The sequence below is a fragment of the Arachis ipaensis genome, chromosome B10, assembly GCF_000816755.2.
Source record: "Arachis ipaensis cultivar K30076 chromosome B10, Araip1.1, whole genome shotgun sequence".
In the NCBI taxonomy this organism is placed as follows: domain Eukaryota; kingdom Viridiplantae; phylum Streptophyta; class Magnoliopsida; order Fabales; family Fabaceae; genus Arachis; species Arachis ipaensis.
The window spans coordinates 20,984,023-21,000,180 of NC_029794.2; the positions used below are offsets into that span (position 1 = coordinate 20,984,023).

A 16,158-nucleotide genomic window follows, 5' to 3' on the forward strand; every position below is an offset into this window, starting at 1 on the left:
ATGTTATGAGCCGAATTGCTGATTATGAATATGAATGGTTATTGAATTGATAAAGTGATTGTTGCACTTCCAACTATCTGAGATACGAGTTTCCTTGGGTAGAAGCAGTGGCTAGCCACCACGTGCTCGAGGTTGAGACTTGATACTCTGCTGACCGTATGTCGTAAGTGTAGCCGAACACTGTGAAAGTTCCGGATGAGCTAGCCCCCATGAACATACAGCAGAGAGGGTGTTGGATGTGAATTATGATTATTTCTTGTGAATAACTCGAGTTGGGGCAAGACAGAGGGACAGTCCAACGGTTAGCTACCAGGACTTGTCGGGTTGGCTTTATGACCGACAGATGATATCATCAGCCACTAAGACAGACATGCATCATATGCATCTATGTGACATTGTTTGGGTGTGTATATTGTACTTGGTTTGCCATTGTGAATACTTGTGATTAACTGCTAATTGTTCTACTTGCAGTAACTGTTTGTTTGTGCTTGAACTTTCCTATTTGTGTTTGCGACTGAGACTCTATTGGACTGTGGTAATTGGTTGTTGTTTGGGTTGGTTGGGTTTAGGGCTGTGGTTGATCATGAGGTGGGTCGAAGGCCATGTCTGATTGATATTTCTGTTTTGGAAAAGTATGAAAAACTAATCTGGCTCAGCATGGATGAACCTTTTGAAGGGCTTTTGAATTTTAAAAAATGAACAATTCCTCTTTCAGAAAAGATTTTAGATTTTTCTTTTATAGTAGACCTTTGTTTTTGAAAAGATGCATAAGGCGGTTACTAATCACTCGAACGGTTTTTTTTACCTTCATGTATCTTGTTATAGAAATTCTCAAAAAACCCTCTACTGAGAACCCTTTCGAGGATGATGTTCTCACCCCCCTACAAATTTCCTTTTTCAGGATGTGGACGCAGAAGTCACGAAGAGTTTATCTAGTGTTGTCGTGATGCTTTGTATTGCTTTAGTTATTATTTATTATTCCCTCGCCTTTAACTTTATATATTCTGTAAGAGGGATAAGAATTGTATTGGTTAATGCTTGTGAAACTATATATATATACTCTTTGTGAGTTTTTATAAGTTGTATGGTATGTATGGATGTACGTTACCTAACAAACATATTTTTTTGGAGCGGTATTGCGATTTAAAGTTTTAAACAGGCTCATATTTTAGTATTAAATAGTATTAGAGTCATCGTAATATCTGAGCTATAAAAGTGGCACAGCCGGAAGCGTGACTTTTGATAGTTTGGGTGTTACATTATGGTATCAGAGCGGTCCTTCCTGTAGAGCCTGAGGAATGAACCGACTATGCTTCAATTGCATACTCTGAGCGTTTGTCATATAATAGGTCTTGTTCAGATAACAAGAATTAGAGCTTTATGCACATGACGGTCTATTGATTAATGCCTTTAGTCTTGTGTTGCATAATTCCTGATATTAAGTTTGGCCGGCTTAATACTAGTGAATTATGTATATGAAAGTACTAATGGGTTATCATAGATGATATGCGAGTTTTGGGTAAAGCAAATCGCGGGTTTTGGGAACATTAGAGACTATTTCTCGAGACTATTCAGTTATGTGTCTTGAATTCTGTTCGAGTCGACTTGTTCTTTCATATCCTAACTTGAAGTTCTTGTTTGCTATTCTTCTTGAAAAGCAATTTGATTTTCCAACTCTATTTCTCTATTCATATGTATTCTTGTTTGATCTTAATTGCATATGCTTGTTTGAAATCCTTGTTGTATCTATCTTTCTCTGTTTGAATTCTTCTTCTTAATTCACGTATTCTTTGATATAGCTTTGAACTTGTCTTAATGCGTTGTGCCTTTTAACTCCTGATTCTGAGTCCATCCTTAGAGAATTTGTGATTCAGTTTCTCTTCTATTTGACAGTGATTATAACCAATTTTGAAGTTTTTATAAAATTGCTGTTGATTCGATATACACTTATCTATATAGAACCTTGAAAATTCCTTATACAGTGTAACAACTATTTATTTCTAATATTTTGCCTGTACTTTTACTGGTTTATGAAACTACACTTGCTTTAAATACAATTTGACTTTCTAATAATTTTACTACAGTTCCAATGCATATCTTTATTTGATTATGTATTTAGGTATTCTCAAAATTTTAGAAAGAAAAGATTTTCGCCTTTATTCCGGTTGATCTCGTTTGATAAGTTTCGCCTAATTCATTTTTAATTAAATTTAATTTAGCATGATACATTGCTTAGGCAATTGTTGTTCTTTTGAAAATATTGGGCTCATATCTTTCCTTTCTAGCATGAACTAATTCCTTAAGTCTTTGTCCCTATGGATATCATATTTGACTTTGTTTTTAACTAATCTTTTACATCTTGTGAACATTACTATTGATCTTGGTTTTTCCTCTCTTGTGAATCTCATTCTTATGTGAGTCAGTTTAACTCATTTCAAATTAGTGCATCGTTTATCCTCTCATTGTCTCTACCAGAGTTCTTAGTCAAAGATTTATCCTTAAGAAATTACTAATGATTGAGCTGTCTTTTCATATGACTTTTGTATTCTTTTGGATCAATTGAAAGCTTGTTTGATGCCTCATGCCTAGTGGATCTTGTTTGAACTACCTTTATTTAAGATCCTTTTTTGTATGGCTTGACTCCTTTTTAAGTACATCCTAATCTTCTTGAATATCCTTCTGAGATGGTGATTTCAAGTATACTTTTGGAGTCTTATTTTGAATTTTTTTAGAAGTTTTGAATTTTTTTTGAAGAAGTTCTAAGCTAAATTTATTTTTCTGTTGTTTGATTGTAATTGAAACCATTGTTTAATTTTGACAAAGCTGATTTAAAGTTGGCATGCGCTATTTTAAATGAAGTTTTAAAAGGCTTCCTTGTTTAGTGGAAACCTGTCTGTTTGTAACGCACCACTTATTTCCTTTACCAAATTATAAGCAAATTTTTACCTCGAATTTTCTTTTCTAAATAGTGTTTAACTTCCTCTTTCATCCTTGCTATAATTTTATACACGCTTGTTTGAATATGAACTTTGAGAATTCTTGAACAAGCGTTTGATTTTCTTCCGAGTTTTATGAATTACTTTTGGTTAAGTTGTGCACCTAGCTATCTCTCTAAAATATTTGAGGAAATATTTTAGCTCTTAGCCAAACCTGTGTGCATTTTGTTTTTAAAACTCTACATAATCTACTTCAACATGAAATTGTATTAAAGCAAAGCCATGTTTATGCTTTTGTTACTCTCTTGAAGAAGGTTTGTTGCTTAACTTTTCTGTTAGACTGCGAAGTGATTTTTCCGCAGGTTTTCGATTCTTTATGAACAATGTATTCGGAAGTATTTTTAATCGTGCTCTTGAGTCCTGTGAGCTTTGCCTTGGGTTTGAGATATTCTTTTTTGTAAACCTCATACTTCTTCGACTCAGCTTGAATTTGTTTCAAACTAATGCGCTGATTTTCTTCTTATTGATCCTATTGAATTTCTTGATCCAAGTGTTATCTTTGAAGTTGTCAATTGATTTATTTCTCGCAAACTTCATTGCTTGAGCATCCTTGTTTTCCTGGGATTGCATACATTCTCTCAAATCTATGAGTATTATCCTTGACATTTGTCTCTCCCTTCTACATCTTATATCCTTCTGAGTAGACTCAAGAATTGTTTTGATGTCACATGCGATCTATAGACGTAGGAATGCGATGCGTTAGTTCTTTAAGACGTGATATGTGTATATGGAAGGAGAAGCAATAGGTGTACGACGTTATGAGTTGTGGGTGTTTTGTTCCTTGCGAACAAGTTTGCGGGTGTTAGGCTTATGATCGACTATGGGGATTGTAAAGTGTTTGATGGAGTTGGGAGGCTGAAGTTCTGAAGTGGATAGGAAACCTATGAGAGGACGTTATAGCCGTTGTTTTAATACCAACCTGTTTTGGTAGACTTTATGTCACATTAATTACCGCTTCGTTTTGCGAATGCCTATCTTGATTTGCACCCTATTCTATTACCTCAAGTTTTTGTAAAGCCTTGAGATCATATGACCTTGTGCATCGAGCCTATCTAGTATCTTCTGCTTTACACCATACTTTATCCCTATATTTAAATCTTATGGTTATTCGGTATTTGAGCATTTATACATATATGCTAAGACTTCTTACTTTTCAAAAGTATTTGATAGAACTAAGACTATGTATTATCTTATGTATTACTTTAATTTTCGATGACGAAAATTTTTATAAGGTGGGTAGAATGTAAGACTCAGAACTTTTGAAAGTCTTATTATGATCAAGTCTCATCATATAGTTATTTATAGTCTTAATTATAGAAAGTATTTTATTAAAGATAATTAAAGCAAGTTTTGATTAATTGAATTTGAAATAAATTAGGATTATTATCCAATTTTATAATTATTGAAGTATTTTCTATATTTAAATTATAAAGTTGATAGTTATGAAATAATAAGAATTTTATATATGATTCGGATTAAATAATTAATATTTTAAATATTAATACTGCTGTTTTCGAAAATGAAGAAATTAAGTATATTATTTCTAATTTTTGGATTTGGACATTTTATTAAAAATAATTTGTGAAATTGATGAACGAATAGTATTTTTATACTTTATTATTGTTGGATTAAAATTTATTTCTAATGACTAGAGTATCTCATATTTTTATTTGAAATTACAAAACTAACCCTAACCCTAATTTTACTCAAAAATCCTAACCATGAAACCCTGACTCGGCTCCCCCTTGCCCCTTTCTCCCAAAACGCAGACACACACACATAAACAGGGGAGGACAACTTCTGAGAGAGCTGAGAGGAAGAGAGGGAGCTACACCACGCCGTCATCCAGCTGTCATCCGGCCCATCACCACCGGCGTCTCACTACCGTCGCTGGGGAGGCCGAACGCCTTCGAGGTTCCTGCCGCCACCTTGGAGCCCGTCGTCATCAAGAGCGTCAGGGGAGAGAGAGGAGGTTGTGCCGCGCAGCCGTGGAGTCCATCACACGCATCGCCACCGTCGCAAACGGAACCATGAAAAGGAGAGGAAGAATGACGGTGGGAGGAAACCGACCTGCAAGCCGCTGACCGAGAAGAAACTCTGTCTTCGTCGCTGCGTTAGAGTCGTCGCTGCCACGCTGCGCACCGTCGTCAGTGCTGCCGTTGAAGGGAGCTCACTGTCACAATTCGATCACCATTGAGCTTGAAGGGATGTGCCACTGATGTACCCGACAGCAGCTTTTCTTTGCGTTCCCAATTCCATTTTTGAAACTTAATGCCATCGCCGTCACTTATGGCTGAGCCAGAGAGTGAGAGAGAGCTCGGGAGTAGAGGAGAGGCAAAGAGATCTGAGGCTGAGCTGGGGTTCAACCACCGTGCCCAGCCACTGCTCGCATTGCCGGCATTGCCTCCGTCAGAACTGCCGCCGTCACTGCCAGCTTTCATCTCCGTTGTGGTCGATTATGGATGAGAGGGGACGAAGCTGCCTCTGTTGCCGGAGAATGCTCTGCCGGTAAGGGTTTTAATTGTGGTTTCTGTCCTTTTAAATTTTGAAAAGGTTTTGATGCTGCGTGATTATTATAGTTGATCCACCGGAGCTTCTGGCCACTGTTCAGAGCTGCTGCACCATTATTGCTGCCGTTCTGGTCATCGAGGGTAGCACGGTTGTTGCTGGAACCACAGCTGGGTCTACCGCTGCATGATTCAGCCATTCTTTCTTAGTTTTGGTAAGCGTTTTCATTTCGAAAGCCCTTTAGTTACTGTTCTATTATCTTACACTGAGGTTTTGCGGCGTTAATTGCAATAAGTTTGAGTCTCAGTTATTATATGTTGCGACTAGAGTTGCTATGGTTATTGCGAAAGTGGCTTGGAGCTGAAGTTTTGGTTGCCGTTAATTCGGGTTGAGACGAAAAGAACTCTATGAGGCGTTTGGGCTATGGTTTTGCATTTTGGGGTAGGGCCTTTTTCAAAAAACTCAGTTTATTCATTTGGAATTGTTATATATGGATAATGATGTGAGAAATGTGCCTTTCGTGATTGTATAAGCCTTGTGTATTATTTGATTGTCTTGGATGGATGTGAATGTTTATTTGACTGGACTATTGTTGAGTTTTCTGAAACGAACTATTTTTGGATTATTTCTTTAGAGATGTGTTTTTAAAGTTTTGAAATCAAGTTTAATAAGTTGAGAATGAGTTGATCTTGAAATGGTTTCTTTGAGATATGAAAATGAGATAACTGTTGGATTTAGCTTGCTTTTGAACTGATTTTGGATTTTGGGCCATTGAAAAAGATTGTGGAACGGTTTAGTTGGGACCCAAATCGGGTGGCAAAGTCCAAGTTTTAGGGGAGGTGCTGCCAAAATTTCTACAAAATCCTAGACTTTGTTTGAAAAGTTATTTAGAAAGGTTTGGATTTGAGAAATTGTATTATTTGATTTATTAAGAAAATATTTATGTTTTTGAGTTTAATTTATTTAAGTAAATTATATGTCTTAAGTTCATTTTATTTAGAAATGAATTATTTTACCATTTGAATCACGGAAGGAAAGTATTATGCTCTAATATTGGTTTTAATATAAAAAGGACTTTTGCTTTTGGTTAAACTTAAAGGTTTCGTTCAGAAGAGCTTTTAGTGATTTTAAAGGAAATTGGACTTTTACTGAATAATTGCGTTTGTGACATTTTGGAGGAAGTCAGAGAATTAGTTTTAATGGAGGAACCTAAAAGTGGTTTTAATTCAAAGGAATCGGTTCCGTTTCAAGTGAATTGACTTTGGATTGGGTTAGGACTTATGACTTTATATGATCCGATTTTATAATAAACTCTGTTTTTATTTGCTTAAGCCAAGGATCTATGATTTTAAGAATTTCGATGAATTTTTAAGAAGATGAGATAGGTTGTCCTTCCCTAAAGTCTTGAGACTCGGCTGAGAAATTTTATTATCGAATCCTATATTAGGATGAATGATTTTGAATCCTTCAAAGGAGATTTTAATTTGGCCTGGTTTTGGAATTTTGGAAATATGATGCTGAGGGTGACTTTGTTTTAGAAAAGAAAAAGTTACATTTGAGGAAAAGTGGCTATGAGCCTGAAAAGACTTGTGAAATGGAGAATTTAAAGCCATGGATGTAAAGAATTGATTTTCGATTTCAAAGAAAATTGAATTGAGAAAAAGTTATTTATGGCTTGAATAATGATTTTATGAGTTTGATGGTGTTGCATGGTGGAAGTGCTTTTATGTTATGAGCCAGAATGGCTGTATATGATAATGAATTATGGATGATTGTGAAATATTTTATGAGCCGAAATGGCTGTATACGATAATGAATCATGGCTGGTTGTGGAATATGTTATGAGCCGAATGGCTGATTATGAATATGAATGGTTATTGAATTGATAAAGTGATTGTTGCACTTCCAACTATCTGAGATACGAGTTTCCTTGGGTAGAAGCAGTGGCTAGCCACCACATGCTCTAGGTTGAGATTTGATACTCTGTTGACCCTATGTCGTAAGTGTGGTCAGACACTGTGAAAGTTCCGGATGAGCTCGCCCCCTTGAACTTACACCAGTGAGGGTGTTGGATGTGAATTATGATTATCTCTTGTGAATAACTCGAGTTGGGGATGCACGACAGAGGGACAGTCCAATGGTTAGCTACCAGGACTTGTCGGGTTGGCTTTATAACCGACAGATGATATCATCAGCCACTAGGACAGGCATGCATCATATGCATCTATCTAACATTATTTGGGTGTGCATATTGTACTTGGTTTGCCTTTGTGAATACTTGTGATTAACTGCTAATTGTTTTACTTGCAGTAACTATTTGTTTGTGCTTAAACTTTCCTATTTGTGTTTGCAACTGAGACTCTGTTAGACTGTGGTGATTGGTTGTTGTTTGGGTTGATTGGGCCTAGGGCCGTGGTTGATCATGAGGTGGGTCGAAGGCCATGTCTGATTGATATTTCTGGTTTGGAAAAGTATGAAAAACTAATCTGGCTCAGCATGGATGAACCTTTTGAAGAGCTTTTGAATTTTAAGAAATGAACAGTTCCTCTTTCAGAAAAGATTTCAGATTTTTTTTCTTTTATAGTAAACCTTTGTTTTTGAAAAGATGCATAAGGTGGTTACTAATCACTGGAACGGTTTTTTTTTTACCTTCACATATCCTATTATAGTAATTCTCAAAAAACCCTCTACTAAGAATCCTTTCGAGGATGATATTCTCACTCCCCTACAAATTTTCCTTTTTAGGATGTGGACGCAGAAGTCACGAAGAGTTTATTCAGTGTTGTCGTGATGCTTTGTATTGCTTTAGTTATTATTTATTATTCCCTCGCCTTTAACTTTATACATTCTGTAAGAGGGATAGGAATTGTATTGGTTAATGCTTGTGAAGCTATTTAATATGTACACACACACACACACATAGACACACACACACACATATATATGTATGTATGTATGTATGTATGTATGTACTCTTTGTGAGTTTTTGTAAGTTGTATGGTATGTATGGATGTACGTTACCTAACAAAGGTATTTTTTTTTGGAGTAGTATTGCGATTTAAAGTTTTAAACATGCTCATATTTTAGTATTAAATAGTATTAGAGTCGTCGTAATATCCAAGTTATAAAAGTGGCGCAGCCAAAAGCGTGATTTTTGATAGTTAGGATGTTACAAAATTGAAAGAATATCTATTGATATAGATTTCGTGTAACTTATACACTAAATTTTTTTTTTACCAAAAACCCTTGTACCCTATAACTTGCTGTTCACATATATGTTAGGGTAGAACTTGTTAGTTACAAAACTTGGGTGAGAAGGAAAGTGCTTTTTCCATTTTAATGATGAGGGCGCGTGGAATTTCTTCTGACTTTGCCTGGTATTAGTTAACGTTGATTATTTATTATGTGAAAACTTATTTTAACAATGATTTTTTGTTTCTATAGGAATGTGAATGTGAATGTGAATATTATTAAAATATTTATTTTTTTGTTAATAGAAAGATATGATTTGAAAAATATTATTTTTGATAGATTTATGAGATGAGACAAGTTTTATATATATTTTAGTTATCTAAATGTAATATTTTATTTTTTTGTATATTTTTTGTTACAAGATTTTATCGCGTATTATATGTAGTGGATATAATATAATATATTTTGATTTGTGTCGTTTTGGACTAAAAACATATCTAGCTTATAATATAATTTTATGATTTAGATTATTTGAATTTGTCTTTTTTAAACTTATTTTGTGATTATCATAATTTTTGGATACGATTATACTTTAAAAAAAATCTCACAAAATAGAGTAAACAAAATCGTGACTATAGAATATATTGTCATCACTGTTTTATAATAGGGTGACCATATATTAAGTTATAGTCACAATTAAAAATCGTGACCTAAGATATTAGATAACAAATATTATAACCGTGACAAAAAACTATGACATAGATAAAAAAAACGTGACCATAAATTTATGACCACATCAAAATAAGTTACAATTGAAAAATTGTGACCTAAAATAAAAAACGGTGATTATAGATCTATGATCACGTTTTTTACCAGCGACTATACACCAAAAATGTTATAGTATTTCATTTGCTTTTTTGATGGAAATATTTAAAATTTTTATCTCCAAATTTTATAAGATTACACCTAGACATGTGTAATCAATATCCAAAACATCCATGTATACGTATGGACAAGTTAATTGATTAAATGACCTTTATTATTATATTTATAAAGATACTTTTTACATATAGATCTCGTTTGTTTATGGATGGTCTTTCTTTACCTTTCATCCCTTGTGCATCTTTCATCTCATCCACTATCCTGACTGAGTGTTCTGTCGGTCTTCTTCTCACATATCTAAACCATTTGAGACGTAATTCTACCATCTTTTTTACAATAGGTGTTACTCTAACTCTCTCTCTTATATCTTCGTTCCTTATTATATCCAATTGCGTATGGTCATTTATCTCCCCTTTAGCCGCCAAACACTGTGTACCATAAAGTGTAAGACCCCAGATTTTTACAAATTAAAGAATTAGCTATTTATGAGTTAATTATATTGAGATGTAATTTTTAAGAAAATTATTTTTAACAAAAATAATTAAATAGAATTTTATAATTAGTAAATTTTAATTTAAGGGTTAAGTATTTTTTTCGTCCCTAAGGTCTGAGGTGAAAATCAAAATCGTCCTTAACCTTTTTTTGTTATTAAAATCATCCATAACGTTACAAAACGTTATAAAATCGCCATTTTCTATTTTTTTGGGCCAAATTACCCTTAACTATTAATAAAAATAATATTCAAAAAAAATCTCACCCTACCCCACCCATCTCTTCTTCGGTCTCTTCCCTCCCACCCCCAATCCCTTTCCTTCTACCATAATCATTCTCAAATTAAAGAACACTCCCATCTGAAAAGGAAAAAGAATAATAACAACAACAAATTACACTTACATTTACATACTAAACCCATAAGAATTGATGTACCACACAAATCACGAAGCTATTATTATTATCATCACTACACAATGAACCTGAATTTGGCGTCTTGGAGGCACTAGACCTTGTCCATTTGAGAAGTGAAGAAAGATGGTTAATCAATGGCCCTGATTTACCAACATTAATTAAATTAATTATCAAGCTAAAAAAGAAAGAAAGAAAGAAAGAAAGAAAGAAAGAAAAGCATACCCACTTTTAAAGAAAACATGCAAAGTAAGAAGGGAATCAATCGGCACTCATCAACATAAAGCAAAAAGATTCAAAATTTAGCAAAGCTCATTAAAAAAATTGGAAAATCGAACTAATTTAAAAAACTGGGACACTGAAATTTTCCTTGGCTTTTCATATTTTTGGGGATACCTGCAGGAGCAGCTTGAGCTTGAAATCAGAGAGAGAAGTAAGCGACAAGCGCAATGAGAGAATACAATAACAGAACACTGTTCCTCCTCATAATAACTCACCCAATGATCGAAGGAGAAGGTGGGGAAGAAGAAGTAGTAGGTTGTTCTATGATTTCTGTTGTGTTTGTATAAACTTGTTACTTTTAGTTGAGAAGAAGCTATGAAGGAAGGGGATTGGGGGTGGGAGGGAAGAGAACGAACACCTTGGCCAAAGCCTTAAGGGAATTAAGGAAGAAAGTCTACATGCACGCACACATGATAACGACACCTAACCCACCTTATACCATCTATTGTGCTATTTTGAGAAAATTGATGAGATTTGGTGATTGAAAGATTAAATTAAAAGCTAAGAAAAATCGGTAATCAAAAAACTCAAAAACAAATTAAAATATAAGTAATATTTTTAAAGAAAAGGGCTAAGGGTTTTGATTTTCGTATAAGAGGAAGATTAATATTTAAACTTTATTTTTGAAGGGTAACATCGTATTTGTATATAAAAAATCGAGGTATTTTTTGTAATTATATAAGTTTTTGGGTATTTTGGGTAATAAATAAAGTAGGGAGGTAAAAATAAGTATTTTATAAAATTTCAGGGCTACTTTTATAAATATTGAGATAAATGAGGTTTCAAATATAATTTTATAAAAATGTTGGATTAAAAATAAAATATTTAAAAGTTTGAAGTTTAAAACGTAAATAGTAAGAGTTTAAGAATAAAAGTTTTATGAAACTATTTTTTTAGAAAAGATATAATTATTATTTATTTACTATTTAAATTATCTTATTTATATTATTGTTATCTTTTTTATTAAGGATATTTAAGTCAAAGAATAGCAAACGGAATGACCCTTAAAAGCTTTAGAGGATACAGTTAATTTAAGAATTTTATGATTCTTTTTCATAAGTCATTAGGGAAAAGCGAGGAAAGAATGTGAAGTTGAAAATCGGGAACGATACGAAACGCTTATCTCAGGAACAGTGTCGAAAATCGGGCAACAAATCGACACATGAGATCATAGCCTGTATAGGACTAGACATGCATCATACTTGTTTACACATACTTCTCTATGATATGTGTTTTCTGAGATTGTGTGTGTGTGTGCTTCTTGACTTGTGATTTTTTCTGTATCTCTGGTTTGTTAAAGTTGTCTGTATTATGAGGTTTGCTACTATTGACCAACTGTTGAAGATTGTAAGTAGGCTGTTGTGAAATTTCTTTGTAACAAATAATAAAAATGAATATAACTGTACACCCTGACCCTACTAAGAACTTCCCAGTTCTTACCCCCTATTTCCATTCCTTTCAGCTACAGGTGCGAAGGTTTAGTGCGGAGTTACAGGAGCATAGAAGATTATGTTTACGAGTTGAGTTGTTAGAATTCACTTAACCCTCGTTGTTCATTATTTTGATTTTTATAAGGGTAGGACTTGTAATTGAGGTTCTTTGAATAAGTCTATGTATATAAAGTTATGTGAATATATATACTTTTGTGATTAAGTGATTTAAAATAAAGTTTCCTTTCGTTTTCTTATTTAAAGTTTTGGTTTGTATTCGCGAAAGCTCAATATTAAATCCAGATTGTATATAATCAAAAGGTTTAGAGGTAAGTAACACATGAGCTTTTGGTACAATTATGACGTGCTAAAAGTTAAGGCATTATATTATGGTATCGGAGCAGTTCATTCCTGTTAGAGCCTTGGAAATGGACTGACTATGCTTCACTGCATACTCTGAGTGTCTGTCATGCAATACGACTTGTCCTAATGACGAGTTTGAGTTTCACGTGCATGATTGTCTATTGATTAATGTTGTTAGTCAAACGTTGCATTCCTCATGGTATTAGGTCTGGCCAACTTAATACTGATGATTTGTGTATACAGGAACACTAATGGATTATCATAGACGAGATAGAAATAATAGGTTATGCGAATCACGGAGTTTGGGAACGTTAGAAGTTACGTTTTAAGGATTCGTTTCGACGTGTACTCTTTATTCGTGCTGTGTGACTTGGTGTCATCTCTTCTTTCATTGTTTTCATTGGAATTCTTTGTTTCGGATTTCTTCCTTAAAAAATGTGATTTGAATACTTCTTTCAACCACACCTTATCGCCCATGCATATCTTTGCTTGATTGTCTGTAACACCCTAACTACCAAAGCTCACGCTTCCGGCTGCGTGACTCTGATAGCTCGGACATTACGACGACTTTTATATTATTTAATACTAAAATATGAGCCTGTTTAAAACTTTAAACTTTAAACCGCTCCAACTCTTATAGAATATATCAAGATAAAGGCGAGGGTACAACAAGTAATAATCCAAAGCAATACAGAGCATTTCAACAACTAAATAAACTCTTCGTGACTTCTGCATCCATATCCTGAAAGGGAAAAATGTAGGGGGTGAGAACATCATCCTCGAAAGGGTTCTCAGTAGAGGGTTTTTGGGAATTACTGTAATAGGATACGTGAAGATAAACCGTACCAGTGGTTAATAACTGACTTATGCCTCTTTTCAAAAATAACGGTTTACAGTAAAAGAGAAAATCTGAAATCCTTTTCTGAAAGAGGAAAGTGTTCATTTAAAACAATATTTCGAAAGCCTTTCAAAAGGTTCTTCTATGCTAAACCAAAAAATAGCCTTTCATACTATTCCAAATCAGAAACACAAAATCGAAACCAACCATCGGTCCATCTCATTTCAACCACGGCCCTAGGTCCAAGCAATCCAACAACTACCAATCACCACAATCCAACAGAGTCCCAGTTGCAAACATAGATAGGAGGTTCAAGCACAAACAAACAGTTACAGCAAGTAAAGCAAGTAGCAGATAATCTCAAATAGTCACAAAGGCAAACTAAGTACAATATGCACACCCAAACAATGTCACATAAATGCATATGATGCATGCCTGTTCCTAGTGGCTGATGATATCATCTGTCGGTTATAGAGCCAACCCGACAAGTCCTGGTAGCTAACCATTGGACTGTCCCTCTGTCGTGTCTCCCCAACTCGAGTTATACTCAATATAAACTTGATCATAATTCATGATCCATATCCATCACCCTCACTGGTGAATATTTATGGGGGTGAGCTCATCCGGGGCTTTCACAATGCCTGGCCACCCTGACGACATAGGGTCAAAAGAGCTTCGAGTCTCAACCTGGAGCACGTGGTGGCTAGCCACTGCTTTCTCCCAGGGAAACTCTTATCTCCGATAGTGGAAGTGCAACATTCACATTTATCAATGATTCAGCATATACATGCATTCAATCTCATCCATGGATCAACATCCATCTCAGCCATCCGGCTCACGGTTCAGTCCAGAACCAGCCAATATTCATATTAAACACAGCCATTCCGGCTCATGGTTCAATCCAGAACCAACCAATATTTATAATCATACACAGCCATTATGGCTCACAACAAAACAGCACTTCCACATTCAACATCATCAATTCATAAAATCGGCATTTAAGCCATAAATCACTAAAATTCTAGAACATTTCAACTGTTCAAAATTGTTTTAGTCTTGCAAGAATTCAGAGTTCAAAGAGTACTTAAAACCTTTCCGAAAACATTTTCATCATTTTTCCCAGACAACATTTCAATAAAGACTCGGATTTTATAGAAATTTCGGCAGCATCTCCCCTAAAACTTGGACTTTGCCACCCGGTTCGGGTCCCAACAAAACCATTCCACAATCTTTTTCCAACAGCCCAGAATCCAAAATCAATTCAAAGGCAAGCCAAAATCCAACAGTTAATCTCAATACCATATTTCAAGAAAACCGTTTCAAAAATCAAATCATTATCAACCGAATAAACTCATTTCTAAAGTTTCAAAGAAACGGTTCAGTAACAATCATTCATAAAAAACCAGATTATTTAAAGCAAGCCAGGCTGAATTCAAGAGTGGATTCTATTTTTCACACTCTCAATAAAATTAACTCAATTCAATTCTCAACGGATTAAACTCAATCTCAAAGCTTTAAAAGAATCAACTTGAAAAGCATTTCGTTTCACAAAACCACATAACAATTCAACCAACAGACATTCATAATCAACCAAGGCAAATCAAGCCATACATAAGGCCGATACAATCACCAAATACACATTCTCTCACATCAGTATCCATATGTAATAATTCCAATATATAAGAATATAGTTTTTGGAAAGCGCCCCTACCTCAAAACGCAAATCCATAACCCAAACGCCTTATCAAGTCCTTTCCGCCTCAACCCGAATTGACGGCAACCAAAACCTCAGCTCCCAGCCACTTTCGCATTAACCATATCAACACTATTCATAACATATAATAATCAGGACTCGACCCCACGTTACCAAAACTCATATTCATTAACCAAACACAATGAAATACTAACGTGAGGCTTTCCGAAACATACTTACTTACCGAAGAAGGAACGGCTGAACCGAACAGCGGTGGTCTCTTGAACCGGTTCGGCGGCAGCCCATCAGCCACCTCGAGTGACAGCGGCGACCGGAATCCGGCGTTGGTAACTGAAACCCACATACAGAGGCGATAAAGCTTCCGGAATCTTAAACGAATGAAAACCAAATTCAAAGCCCTTACCGGTAGAGTTTTTCGGCGAAGGCAGAAGTAGCCAGAGGCTCCGGCGGTGGTCCCAGAAGTCACAGAACCACTCCCGGTGGTCAGTGTCACAGAGATGCAGCTCCCTTGCCCAGCAGCGGCACCTGTGGCGGCCTGAACACTCTTCTGGCTACAGTTCAGCTTGCCATCACCCGCAGCGGCGAGCTCAGATGGTGGCGGACATAACCCTCCTCCTCCTTACTCGTTCCGATCTCCCTCTCTCCAGCGGTGACGCAGGTGGATTCCTTTCCCATCACAGCACCCTTCGTGCGCCGTTTCTCCCGGTTCCCTTTCCCAGACGTGTTCTCTTCCCCAGCAGCGGCGAAACTACACCTCCTCCCAGCCTCAGACGCGAGTTTTCCCTCTCCTTCACTCATCATGCTCAACGGCGACTACAGCCCCTTTCAGAACAACGACGGCGGCGAGGCGTGAAGCAGCGCCCTCTCCTCCTCTTTGCGGCGGCTTTATCGGCGACAACAGTAGCGCCGTTGGAGGACATGGAAGCAATGGCGGCCGAACAAGAACGCGATGAGGCTGAGGACGAATGGCAGGGATGAACCGAGGTGGTGGCTCCCTAGACGACAGCGAGGCGGTAACCATTCGCAGGTCTGACGACGGCGACGCGACGG

At 35.9% G+C, this 16,158-nt stretch overlaps 1 long non-coding RNA gene across 1 annotated transcript; it reads right to left on the reverse strand.

Moving 5' to 3' along the window:
• On the reverse strand, positions 10,234 to 11,112 carry LOC107621920. The gene is made up of 3 exons (XR_001615990.2): positions 10,878 to 11,112; positions 10,553 to 10,624; positions 10,234 to 10,429 (listed from the first exon to the last, which is right to left on the reverse strand). It is a non-coding gene; the product is annotated as an uncharacterized LOC107621920 (long non-coding RNA).